General features: G+C 46.7%; 1 protein-coding gene across 5 annotated transcripts in view; it reads left to right on the top strand.

Moving 5' to 3' along the window:
• MDGA1 (MAM domain containing glycosylphosphatidylinositol anchor 1) overlaps nt 1-13,823 on the top strand; it is a 506,987-nt gene that overhangs the window by 243,662 nt on the left and 249,502 nt on the right. The window lies entirely within an intron of this gene.

Here is a 13,823-nt window from a genome sequence, read left to right as displayed (position 1 = left end):
GGTGGCAGCGTCAGGCTGCTACTCTCCCGCCTTCAATGTCCATTTCCTCACCAATGCTACTCCTCGTCTTCCTTTGAGACGTACTTCATCTATTTACCCCACTCTCTCTCCAGGTAGCCCTTATCTGTAGACCCCTGATATATCCCCCTCCTCCTTTCTCACCGGCTTGAACTTCTGGCTTTCTTTCTTCTTTGAACCATCTTCCCTTTCTCTTATTCATGGGGACTTTAACTAACATTTATTTATTTATTAACTTTTATATACCGACGTTCCTGTATAGAATACACATCACACCGGTTTACATGGAAACTGAACAGTCGCCTGGGAGCGATACAGGGAACATGTGATACAAGAAAATCAATAACTTCACTACAATTCAACTTAGGGAACATTCAATTCATTACAGAGAATGTCAGATGAAAAGCTCACAACCTAGGGAGCAGGATAAATGAATACATTAGGAAACATATTGATAACCTCTAGGATTTTTTGGCCATTGGCTTTAATCTTCCTTTCATTTGATCTCCAGCTTGGCTCTACTACTCAACAGCATGGCCACCTCCTTTCTTCCAACTGTTGTCTCTCAGGCTTCTCCATCTCTCTTCCTTCCCTCTCTAACAATCATTTGATAACTTTCACACTTAACCACCCTTCCCCACAGTCTGGTCCAATCACCCCCAACACGTTTAGGAATATCCAGGCTATTGAGCCTATTGAGCTCTCCAGTCTCATCTTTACTTTCCTCTGCAACCCTGTCGATGAGACTGTTTCTTCTTATAACCAGGACTTTTTTCAGGGAGTACTCAGTACCAGCACTTTTTTCCTTCACCTGTTTGATTTGCCCTGTGGTTGCTCAAAACAATAACTTGCATCCTGCATGTGAGTACCAGCACCTTACTTCCAGAGAGATAGCACTGCTGATCAGACTGTACGCTCCTCTGCTTTGCACACCTTTGCTCCACCTGTGTCCCCCATCATGTGAGGCGTGCCAAATCCCAGTTTTGGCTCACCTCCAGCGTTTGCTTCCTGTGTTCCTGCACCTGCTCTGAGGAATGTCTCTGATTGAAGTCACTGTTCTCCTGCTGAATTCATACATTTGAAATTCAGGCTCACTTCCCCGTAGTCTGTCACTGTGCTCGCCCTAACATGTTTAGCTTTTCTTCATAAGTAAGCTTTTCCAAATCCTTATCCATTTTTTTTTTTGCTCTTCTCTGTATGTTTTCTAATTTCGCTATATCCTTTTTGAAATGGGATGACCAGAATAGTACACAATACTCAAGGTTTGGCCGCACCATTGATTTACATGGAGGCACTATTATATTCTCCACTTTATTCTCCATTCCTTTCTGAATAATTCCTAGCATTCTGTTTGCTTTTTTGGCCGCCTCCACACACTGAGCTGAGGATGTCAAAACACTGTCCACAATGACTCCTTGATCCTTTTCCTGGGTGGTTACCCCTAATGTGAAACCTATCATTCTGCATCTAAAATTACATGTACACCACTTTGCACTTGCCCATATTAAATTTCATCTGCCATTTAGATGCCATTGCTGTAGTTACACAATGTTAGGTTCCATATTAGGAGCTACCACCCAGGAAAAAGATCTAGGCATCATAGTGGATAATACTTTGAAATCGTCAGCTCAGTGTGCAGCAGCAGTCAGAAAGCAAACAGAATGTTGGGAATTATTAGAAAGGGAATGGTGAATAAAACGGAAAATGTCATAATACCTCTGTATCGCTCCATGGTGAGACCGCACCTTGAATACTGTGTACAATTCTGGTCTCCGCATCTCAAAAAAGATATAATTGCAATGGAGAAGGTACAGAGAAGGGCAACCAAAATGATAAAGGGGATGGAACAGCTCCCCTATGAGGAAAGGCTGAAGAGGTTAGGGCTTTTCAGCTTGGAGAAGAGACGGCTGAGAGGGGATATGATAGAGGTCTTTAAGATCATGAGAAGTCTTGAACGAGTAAATGAGAATCGGTTATTTATACTTTTGGATAATAGGAGAACTAGGGGGCACTCCATGAAATTAGCAAGTAGCACATTTAAGACTAATCGGAGAAAATTCTTTTTCACTCAACGCACAATAAAGCTCTGGAATTTGTTGCCAGAGGATGTGGTTAGTGCAGTTAGTGTAGCTGGGTTCAAAAAAGGTTTGGATAAGTTCTTGGAGGAGAATTCCATTAACTGCTATTAATCAAGTTTACTTAGGGATTAGCCACTGCTATTAATTGCCTCAGTAGCATGGGATCTTCTTAGTTTTTGGGTACTTGCCAGGTTCTTATGGCCTGGATTGGCCTCTGTTGGAAACAGGATGCTGGGCTTGATGGACCCTTGGTCTGACCCAGCATGGCAATTTCTTATGTTCTTAGTTCTGCAGTTTGTGACAATAATATGTCTGTGTGTTAACTACCCTGAATATATTTGTGACATCTGCAAATCTGATCACATCTCTTGCTGCCCCACTTTCTAGATCATTAGTGAATAAGTTGAAAAGCACAGGTCCCAGGACAGATCCCACACTTCACCTTTCTCCCCTGGGAAAACTGACCATTAAGTTCTACTCTTAGTTTCCTGGCTTTTAACCAGTTTATTTATTTAAAAGTTCTTATATACCGCTTATACAATTGGTTAATTGATCTATGCGGCTTACAATATAACATACATAAAATTCTGGTAAAAAAACAAATAAAGTAAAACAGACATTAAATAATAGGCGGATCATATAGACAACACCTCCTATCCCATGGCTTTTCAATTTACTGAAGAGTCTCTTATCAGAGACTTCATCAAACGCTTTCTGGAAATCCAAATATACTATCTTGTTCCTTTATCCATGTGTTTGTTTATACCTTCAAAAAATTCTAATAAAGCACGACTTTCTTTCCTAAATCACTGCTGGCTCTTTCCCATTAAGCCAGATTTATCCATATGACTAGTAATTTTGTTCTTAATTAGAGCTTCCACAATTATATTAGATACAGACATCAGGCTCACTGGTCTGTAGCTGTTTGGGTCACCTCTGGAGCCTTTTGTTAAAATTGGTGTTAAATTTGCCATCCTCCAGTTCTCATGTATAGAGGCAAATTTGAATGATAGGTTACAGATTACCAGTATTAGGTCTGCAATTTCAGATTTGAGTTCCTTTAGAACTCTAGGTTGAATACCATCAGGTCTCAGTGATTTGTTACTATTTAGTTTGTCACTTTGCTCTAGCATTTCTTCCAGGTTCACACTGATTTGCTTATTCACTAAGTCGATTAATACATCCAGTCCAGTATTCAGGCACACAGTAGTACCTCCTCTTGACACACACACACGCACATGGACAGTACTTCAATAATACTTGGTATGACTTGAATGCTTCAGCATTATTCAACATCCAGAATACACAGACTTAACTCACGGGTCTTGACTGAGTCTACAACACCCCTCCATTTACTACATCTTCACTCTATCACTTTCCATAGCAACTGTTTCTTCATTTTTTAATCCCAGGAATCACACTGCTCCTCAAATAACCTTTAGTGGACCCTTTCTGCCATGCTAACTATTGTTTCATCTCCTTCCTCCGTTTCCATCCAAACTACTCTAGCCTGTTGTTCAGCTATGCTGCCATGACTTTCTTGCATCTCAGACCATTCTTGATCCACTCCAGTGTGGCTTCTGCCCTCTGTTCTTCATAAGAACAGCTTTTGCCAAAGTCTCCATAACCTGTCCATGGGCGAGGCAAGTGGTCTTTACTTGATTCTCATCCTACTTGGTCTATTGTTGATCACCATCTACTCCTTGACGCTCTTTCCTCAGTTGGACTTTGGGACTCTGTTCTACCTTGGTTGTCCTCGTATTTCTCCCACTGAATTTTTAGTTTATCCTCTGGTAGATCTGCTATCCCATTATTAGTTGGTGTGCCTCAGGACTCTGTTCTACCTTGGTTGTCCTCGTATTTCTCCCACTGAATTTTTAGTTTATCCTCTGGTAGATCTGCTATCCCATTATTAGTTGGTGTGCCTCGGGATTCTGTTCTACCTTGGTTGTCCCCGTATCTCTCCTATTGAATTTTTAGTTTATCCTCTGGTAGTTCTGCTATCCCATTATTAGTTGGTGTGCCTCAGGACTCTGTTCTACCTTGGTTGTCCTTGTATCTCTCCCACTGAATTTTTAGTTTATCCTCTGGTAGATCTGCTATCCCATTATTAGTTGGTGTTTCTCAGGACTCTTTTCTAGGCTCTCTTTTCTTCTGTCTCTTCATTCATTCATTCTCTTGCTGTTCTGATCTCTTCCCACGATTTTCAATACCTTCTTTATGCAAATGACTCCCAGACCAACATCTCTGCACCGGAATCTCAGCCTGTTTGTCTGACATCACTGTCTGAATGTCTCGCCGCCACCGCATACTTTAACATGGCTGAGATGGAACTTTGTATCTGTCCGACTGCTGATGTACTTATGTATGCAAATTTGTGAATTGCAGCAAGCTACTGGTTAATATCGATCAAAAAATGTAAATGTAAAATAAAGACGAGGCATGTCGGAGGGGGATGTAGAAGACCTGTTACTATTAGGAGTATCCAGCACGTTTTCTCCAGAAAGTGAAGAATATTTGTAGCTACGAATCATTTCCAAACATAGCTGAGATGGGAAGGGATGTGCACCATCCGCCAAATGGAAGGCAATGAAATTAAATTACAGTTATTCACAGGTTACATTCATTTGTAAATCTACCCATTCCTGCCATCAAATAAAAAAAAAACAGAACTTAATGTAGCTCAGCAAAATGTAATGGAACAAATAGGGTTAGAAATAATCTCCTGAAAAAATCTGAATTATAATAGAAATGATACATTTTTATTGGCTGTGCTGTGCCTGGAGATGAAACTGAAGACCTGAGGGCCTGTGGACTGCTTGCCAGGGTAATGACCCACCCAATTCCTAAAAGGCTCGCACCTGGCTGTGCCTCTGCATTATGTCACATAATAATTAATCAGATCCCTCACTCACTGACTTAGCCCTGCAGTCACATCTAGGACTTCTTCATGAACACTAGCCACCAGATCCAGCCCCTGCGTTCTGCATTTTCCTGGGGTCTCTGGTATTTTCAGCCCCTGCACTCTGCATTTTCCTGGGGTCTCTGGTATTTTCAGCCCCTGCGTTCTGCATTTTCCTGGGGTCTCTGGTATTTTCAGCTCCTGTACTCTGCATTTTCCTAGGATCTCTGGTATTTTCAGCCCCTGCACTCTGCATTTTCCTGGGGTCTCTGGTATTTTCAGCCCCTGCACTCTGAACTTTCCTGGGATCTCTCATATTTTCAGCCCCTGCATTCTGCATTTACTGGGGTCTCTGGTATTTTCAGCCCCTGCACTCTGCATTTTCCTGGGGTCTGGTATTTTCAGCCCCTCACTGAATTTTTCTGGGATCTCTGATATTTTCAGCCCCTCACTCTGCATTTTTCTCTAGTCTCTGGTATTTTCAGCCCCTGCACTCTATTTCCTGGGGTCTCTGGTATTTTCAGCCTCTACACTGCATTTTCCTGGGATCTCTGGTATTTTCAGCCCCTGCACTCTATTTCCTGGGGTCTCTGGTATTTTCAGCCTCTACACTGCATTTTCCTGGGATCTCTGGTATTTTCCGCCCCGCACTCTGCATTTTCCTGGGGTCTCTGGTATTTTCAGCCCCTGCGTTCTGCATTTTACTGGGGTCTCTGGTATTTTCAGCCCCTGCACTCTGTATTTTTCTGCTGCTGCCGGCATCTTCAGCCCTTTCATTCTGCATCCCGGTTGTATGTAATCCCCAAAGGCACGGAGTTAGTATTTCAAGCTGTTCTGCATTTAGAATAGTATCATATTTTCTGCTTCCCTATGTCTTCCCAAGCAGCCTTTAAAGTCTGGCTGTGTGCTGTCGCCTCACCATGGAGGTGGTGGAGACCAGGAAGTATCAGAATTGAAGAGAGCATGGGACAAGCACAGGGCATTTTTGAGGGAGAGGAAGGGACCATAAAACTGAGCAAGAGATGTGAATGGACAGGCTGGATCAGCAATATGGTCTTTATCGGCCTTCGTGTGCTATGTTTCTGTATCGCTCCTTATATCCAGGACTTGGTTGCTTACTGCCAGCAGGGAGAGCAGCCCAGTCTCCTGTGGCACCTGTGTCTGCCCTGTAGGATAAGCACCTGGCCCAGGGCTGAAAGGAGTCAGCCCTGCTCTTACAAATCAGAGGTTCTCCCAGAATGCCGGGAAATAAGAAACGAATACCCATGCCTCAGTCGCCTGCTTATTCACATTTGTATTGCTTTGCGGGTACACTGAATCCCTTCCCAGCAGAGCTCTCAGTTTAAGGGGTTATGTCAGAGAATGTAAGGTTAAAGTGGCCTTAAATCAAAGTCGCAGAGTCAGAGGTAGGATTTGAACTCAGTCTCCTGCTTCTCAGCTTTCTGCTGTGGCCTCCCTCACCTTGGGACATGGGACTTGGAGCCAGGTGCTCACTGCAGTGCTAGGGCTGTAGCCTGCTGCCCAGCATAACAGCCAGGAGACCTCATGCAGTCAGACCACCGTGACCTTAAATGTAAGCTCCCAGGTGATGGAAGTCAAATCAAATGAGCCGCACCCCCGCAGCAGGAGAAACTCAGTGAATTTCCTCTTATCCTGTGGACAGTAAAGGAGCAAGTATGGGGCACAGAATGTGATGCGGGGGGAGATGAACAGGACCTGGGGTGTGTGTGCATGTTGGGAGGGAGCTCAGAGAGGGGAAATGAGTGTGAGAGGGCATAATAAGTGATGCTTTTGTAAGAAGGGAGCAGGAAATGGTGTGTGGGGGGAGGGACCAGAAAGTGGTAGGTGTTGAGGGGAGGGCATGATGAGTGGTGTTTCTATAGGAAGGATCTGTATATGGGGGTGGGGGGGTTAGTGAGCATGTGTGACTGCCCCTTGGGGGATGGTGCCACCTTCCCGTCCCTAAAGAGTACTGAATTGAGCACCCAGGGTACGAGAGACTTAGGTTCTGAGGAATGGGGGCAGGAATAATCCTGCAGGGCCACCAAGAGGCTTTCGCACCATCCAAAAATAAAACAGTTCACATCGAAGAATGAGTTCTAACCAGAAAGTGTTTACTAGAGGCAAAAATTAAGTCCATAAGATACAGAAATGTAGAAAAATACAAGACTCGGTTTTAAACCCAGAAGGTAGCAAAACATATCAGATAGATTTTAAGCTCTTTCACAGTTCAAAGGCAAATTCCTCATATACCCTGAAAAAATCAAGCAAGGGAAACTTGCTGTAGTTACACGATGTTAGGTTCCATATTAGGAGCTACCACTCAGGAAAGAGATCTAGGCGTCATAGTGGATAACACATTGAAATCATCGGCTCAGTGTGCTGCAGCAGTCAAAAAAGCAAACAGAATGTTAGGAATTATTAGGAAGGGAATGGTTAATAAAACAGAAAATGTCATAATGCCTCTGTATCGCTCCATGGTGAGACCGCACCTTGAATACTGTGTACAATTCTGGTCGCCGCATCTCAAAAAAGATATAGTTGTGATGGAGAAGGTACAGAGAAGGGCGAACAAAATGATAAAGGGGATGGAACAGCTCCCCTATGAGGAAAGACTAAAGAGGTTAGGGCTGTTCAGCTTGGAGAAGAGACGGCTGAGGGGAGGATTTGATAGAGGTGTTTAAGATCATGAGAGGTCTTGAATGAGTAGATGTGAATCGGTTATTTACACTTTCGGATAATAGAAGGACTAGGGGGCATTCCATGAAGTTAGCAAGTAGCACATTTAAGACTAATCGGAGAAAATTCTTTTTCACTCAACGCACAATAAAGCTCTGGAATTTGTTGCCAGAGGATGTGGTTAGTGCAGTTAGTGTAGCTGGGTTCAAAAAAGGTTTGGATAATTTCTTGGAGAAGTCCATTAACTGCTATTAATCAAGTTTACTTAGGGAATAGCCACTTCTATTAATTGCATCAGTAGCATGGGATCTTCTTGGTGTTTGGGTAATTGCCAGGTTCTTGTGGCCTGGTTTGGCCTCTGTTGGAAACAGAGGGCTGGGCTTGATGGACCCTTGGTCTGACCCAGCATGGCAATTTCTTATATTCTTTTGTTATAAACTTGGACTTCCCTGGGTTCCTTAAAGCTCCTTCTTCCCCAGATAATCCCCAGAGATAAGGACTCAATCCTCTTTTCCCAATTCTTCTCAACAACCTGTATGGTGAGAAGTGCCTCCTGGAGAAGGTCCCAACCCAGAAGTGGTATGTCATAGAAACATAGAAAAGGACCAAATGGTCCATCCAGTCTGCCCAGCAAGCTTATTGTAGCGTCTGCCGCACCATGCAGGTCACCCCTTACTGAGTTTCTCAAACCGTCCAAGTCAGGGCCCTTGGTGGTTGCTGTCTGAGTTCAGTTCCCCATTACCTCTTGCTGTTGAAGCAGAGGGAAGGAGAGCAGGAAGGGGCGAGGGTGCCGTTGGTCAGCCCCTGTCACGTGGTGGGAGCACAGGATGGTGCCGGCCGTCCGTTGCTCCTGCCGTGTGGCGGGGGCTGACTGGTGGCACCCGTGGCCCCTGTGACATAGTGGGTCGGGAGCTGTCGGTGCCATTTTGAATGCCGGGGGCCGACGGCCCGAGTGCAGGGGATGGCTCCCGGACCCCCCGCTGGACCACCAGGGAGTTTTGGTGGGGCTTGGGCGGGTCAGGAGGGTGTGGGGGGTTGTAGTTAATTTAATTTTAGCCGGGAAACGAATAAGAATTAACATATAAACGTATCGGGGGCCCCCCTTGCTGAATGCAACGTATCTGCCCCCCGTCAAATATGAATCCCGAATGCAACGTATGGCGTCCCTCTGCACATCCCTAGAAAATAGCCACTGCTATTACTAGCAACGGTAACATGGAATAGACTTAGTGTTTGGGTAATTGCCAGGTTCTTATGGCCTGGTTTGGCCACTGTTGGAAACAGGATGCGGGGCTTGATGGACCCTTGGTCTGACCCAGCATGGCATGTTCTTATGTAGAGTGGTTGTTGAAGCAGTAATGCCGGATCCTTGGATGAAAGAATGGATGATGTGGCGAGTCTTTAGGATGACAGCTGCTCCAGTCAGTGCAGAAGTGAACATGGGTCACATGAGAACACCCTCACCCCCAGTCTGTCTTGGGTAGGGATGGGGGGGCCACTTCCCCTTAACCTACATCAGCTAGACAGCAGGATGTCAGGTGAGGGGCAGAGGAATGGGGGTGGAGAAGAGTATAGGTACAGAGCCGGGCCGGAGAGATTCAGGGGGCCACCCTTCCATGTGCATTTGCTGCTTCTCCCCAGCGTGCTCGATGTGAAATGGTCAGTTTTTCCCTGCCCTGCTTTTTGTACACAGCTCACATCACCTCTCGGCTTAAGGTGCCCCTCAGAGTGGCAGTTAGCACATGGCACAAGTTTCGCCTCCTCTCCGAGACAATCATACACAATTATTACCTCTGCAAACAAACAGGCCACTTCCGCAGCACTGGGTAGCCATAATGGCCAAGCAGGAGGAAGGCCCACGACATAATTCTGCTAAATGTCTTTCCTGAGCGCTCTGCGATTGCTGATTTTCCAAGCCTGGCCTCACATGCAGAAGGAGTAATGTATGCAGCCATTTAACATTATCTTTGCTGATGCACTTGGCCTGCTTACAAATGATTTTGAGCTCCCTCGGAGAGGCACTGTTGCTCGGACAGCATATATTAATTACGGGCTGGAGTTACAATTTGGCTTCGCCTGGCTGCCGCTGTGACTCGTTTCTTGCTGCACTTGCGTGTGTTCTGTGGAAATCTGGGCCGAGTGAGAAAAGCTCACAGTGGTGACCTTTCTGCAAGCAGATTTATTGACTCCGTGGGATCCTGATGGAATACAAATTCACCTGGTGTCTCTGAAGAGTTTCTGCGGGGCGCTGGCGTTGCCTGACAGCGGGGCCCGAGCTGCACGTGTTCCCAGGCCCAGCTTTCTCTCTTCTTGTTTTATTTCCCCTTCTTCTTTTCTCTGTTCACTTCTCCATTCCCTGCCTCTTTCCTGGATTGCTTCTCTCTTCCATAAAGCCTCTCGCTTCTGCTTTCTTAGCTGTTTTCTTTTTCTCCCTGTCCTCCTCCCTTGCTTGCGTTCTTAGTTTCCTTCTCTTGAGGTGGGCAGGAGGACGGGAGAGTAGTTGGCACAGGCTCATTTTAGTAGCATTCATCATGTAAAAGGAGAAAATGGTTAGGGCCGCAGGCTGAGGATCAGGGAAGCCAGGGCTAAAATCCCATTTTTCCCCCCCACACATGCTCCTTGCGGTGACCTTGGACAAGTCTTCCTAACCCGCAGTTGCCTCAGGTAGGAATTGGATTATAAACCCCTCTTGGGCAGGGAAGTAACTCCAGTACCTGAACTGTAACTTGCCTTGAGCTCAGGTTAAAGTCCACATGCAGAGTGACAGTGTGGTGGCGGTGAGGGGCAGCCTGGGGTCCAGTGATCAAAGAACCAAAGCATGCGAGCACGAGGGTTCAGAAAGGTAGATTTCAGAACGGCTGACTAAGAACATGAAAGGCAGCGGAAAGGAAGCCTCAGAATGGCAAGGAATCTTTGTGTCAGGCAGCTGAAAAGGGAATGAGGATTATTATTATTATTATTCATTTGATTTAATTGACTGCAGTTCCATTTAACATCAACCAAACAGTTCACAGGGTAAAAAATATACGTACATAATCAAAGGAAAAGATACAATAGCAAAAGGACATCAAAAAGTAGTATTCCTCGAGGCTTTTCTTCAGGGAGTACTAAGTACCAGCTGTTTTTTTTTCCTCTTACCTGCTTGATTTGCCTTCTGGGTCCCTCAAAACCCGCCTAAACCATGCCTCCTGCCTGTGGATGCTGGCGCCTTTCTTCCAGAAACAAAGCACTGGTATTCCTTAATTCCTGTTTGCTGTCTGCTAAGATCAACGTCAGTAAACAGAATGGGATTTAAATTATAAATACCGTTAAGTCCCAAACATCACTGTGAAGGAGCTGAGGCTATGGGAGCCAAAACCGTGACAGAATTTGAGCAGACGCGAGGAAGGCACAGAGGGACCTTGGTGGCAGGGGACGGAAGGGAGAAGGCCAGAGGCCATGCACATAGCAGGGAGATTGGGTGGTGTTCTGCTGACAGCTGCGTCTCTCTGTTTCTAAATTGTTTTGTCAAACTGACTTGACGGGTTCACGTTCCGCCACCTCTGAACTTTGCTGCTGCTGTTTTCAGTGTCGGACGTTTCCGTCACTGATCAATGTCGAATACAGTCCTGGAGGGCTGCAAGCAGGATTTACCTTTTTAAGGTCTGATCCATCAGAAATGTTCACAATTCTCTCAAAATTGAGACTTAGAAATATTTAAAGCCAAAAGCAATCCTTTGAATTTGCCAAATAACAAATAATCTGATCAGATGTTAACTGCATAGCTCTCAAGAAAAGTGAGTGAATTGTGAGTTATTCGGCCGAGCCCTGCTCAGGTTTCTGCAATATGCTGCTCTGAGTGAAGGATGCACCTGGAGTATGCTCCCACCATGATGTCAGCTCGGATACACTTTACCCTCACTTCAGCCATGACACTGCCTAATTTACATATACCCAGAAACACTTAGGTGGCCAAACTCCAAAGGAGGCAATGGGGAAAAAAGGAAAGAAAAATACAAATGTTTATTTTCTGCTGCCAAAAGGAATGGCCTAGAAAGTAGAGCAATGGGCTGCAAGTGTTGTGTTACGGGAACGCTGGGAGAGCGATCCCAACTTGAGGGGATTTCGTGTGCCCTTGGGCCTTGGCACGACCCCAGACGAATCCAAGACAACACCGAGGATTGGCGAGGCTTGTCCCAGCATGGGCGAAGTCAAAGTCTGACTCTCGGCCGGACCTGCATGCTTCTGGAAGACCAACAACGCAATGTTGGTTATTGAACAGTCCTCCGACCGTTCGTAGCCCTTTCGGACCTGCTGCTAGGTATCGACAAGAGGCAGCAGGCTGGACTGAGGATGAGGGCAGACGGAGGCCTTGTGACACAGAAGACTCGAGACGAGACGAGGAGACTCTGGATGAGCACCAGGAACTTGGAAGACTCTAGACGAGACGAGGAACTTGGAAGATTCGGACATAGGCACTGTCTGTCAGGGCACCCTACACAGCCCACCGACACGGGTGGACCCAATGGGCTGGTCACGGACCACCCTGTCCCACTGCATGCCCTACACAACCTGAAGAGGCTGGTCACGGACCACGCGGAGAGTGGAACAAGCACAGGAAGGGAATCCAGCTGAGACGAGACTCCAATGACGAAGCAAGGTGTCATCTGGAGAACAACAGGAGCTGGAGGATCAGGAGGACTTGGAAACACAGGAACATCAGGAAACCTGGAACATCAGGAAGCCTGGACTATAAACCTCGAAACATGAAGACATGGAACATCAGGAAGCAACGAAGACTCAGGAAGCACGACAAGCCATGGAGCTCCAACGAAGACCTGACGGGGAGTTGGAAGACGAGACTTCCAGGGACAAGTAACTCCAATGCAAGGCAAAGCTGAAGTGGAGAAGCAGCCCTTAAATAGGGCTGGCACAGGAACCCAGAAGAGCTGATTTCCGGTGGGGCCAGGTGGACCTCACCTACACTTCCCCTTTAAGAAGGGGAAGCAGACTGGGGCCTGCCCCTTAGGAAGGGGGCAGGACCTTGGAGAGCGGCCATGCTGCCGCAGAGACACAGGCAGGAGCAGGGAAAGCCTGATGGCAGCGTCCCTGCCGCAAGGAGGAGTTCAGAGGAGGCCCTAGGCCGCAGCACTAACCCCGGCGGTGGCGGCCCCATGCCGCTGAAGGAACAGCTGACTAGCGGCTCTCTGCCACTAGGGAAACCCGACTCCAGCGGCGTTCTCTGGGCTGCGGGGGCGGCAGTAACAGCGGCCTACTGGTCACGTGGAAGCAAGCCGGGTTCGTGGCTCCTGCCGCGATGAAGGCCCAGCGTTGGCGGCGTCCGGCTGAAGCAAGAAACAGGCAGCAAGGGAGGTGAGAGGCTTGTTCGCGGGGAATAGCTCTGCGGGCAGAGTCATAACAGCAAGCCAGGAAGACTAGAGTTTAAATCCCGCTTCTCCCACTGATATGCCTTGCAACTTTTGTAAGTCACTTTATTTGCCGTGGCTGCCCCTATCCACTTAGGCTGAAAAAATGTTGAAATAAAATTGGAAGGCTAAAAATGCAAATATAAAAAATTGTTATTTGAAAAGAGGTGAGCAGTGGATCTCATACACTGCATACTTTGCGCTGACTTCTCTCCCTTTATCACATGCATTGCACATGAAAGAGTGCCCGATCCATGGCTCAAGCCAGGGGATCCAGGTTTGGGTGTCGAGGCCTAGCACCGTGGAGGTGGGTCAGGGAGGACCACCGTTGTTTCTCTGGTACCCCCTTCCAGCCGAGGCGTGGCCCTGAGGGTGCAAATCTGAGAAGTGCTCCTCCAGGCCGAGGGCCAGGGAAGGTTATCCAGAATTGCTTGGACATGGGGCTGCAGCAGAGACTGCAAGGGGGGGAAAAGGCTGCCCCAAAATCCTGGCCTTTTGACATGTCCTTATAAACTGGTGTGGACAGGACAAGAAACATTAAAAGGATTTCAGAACGTTTATCTGGTACAGTTAAAGGGCAAGGTTCGTTCCATCTAGTTTTCTCAATTTTCCTCAGGTGAACCATTCCTACGATGAGCTGCGTGGATGTGGCAGCGCTCTGTCCCAGATTTACTCATGAGGGAAGCAGATGTGGATGCGAGGACTGCCGGAGATGAGTAAGAGACGGGTCTGGACTCGCGT

The sequence above is a fragment of the Rhinatrema bivittatum genome, chromosome 3 (assembly GCF_901001135.1).
Source record: "Rhinatrema bivittatum chromosome 3, aRhiBiv1.1, whole genome shotgun sequence".
NCBI classification, from domain to species: Eukaryota; Metazoa; Chordata; class Amphibia; order Gymnophiona; family Rhinatrematidae; genus Rhinatrema; species Rhinatrema bivittatum.
Note: the sequence above shows the minus strand (reverse complement) of the source record. Positions and strands in the feature narration are given on the sequence as shown.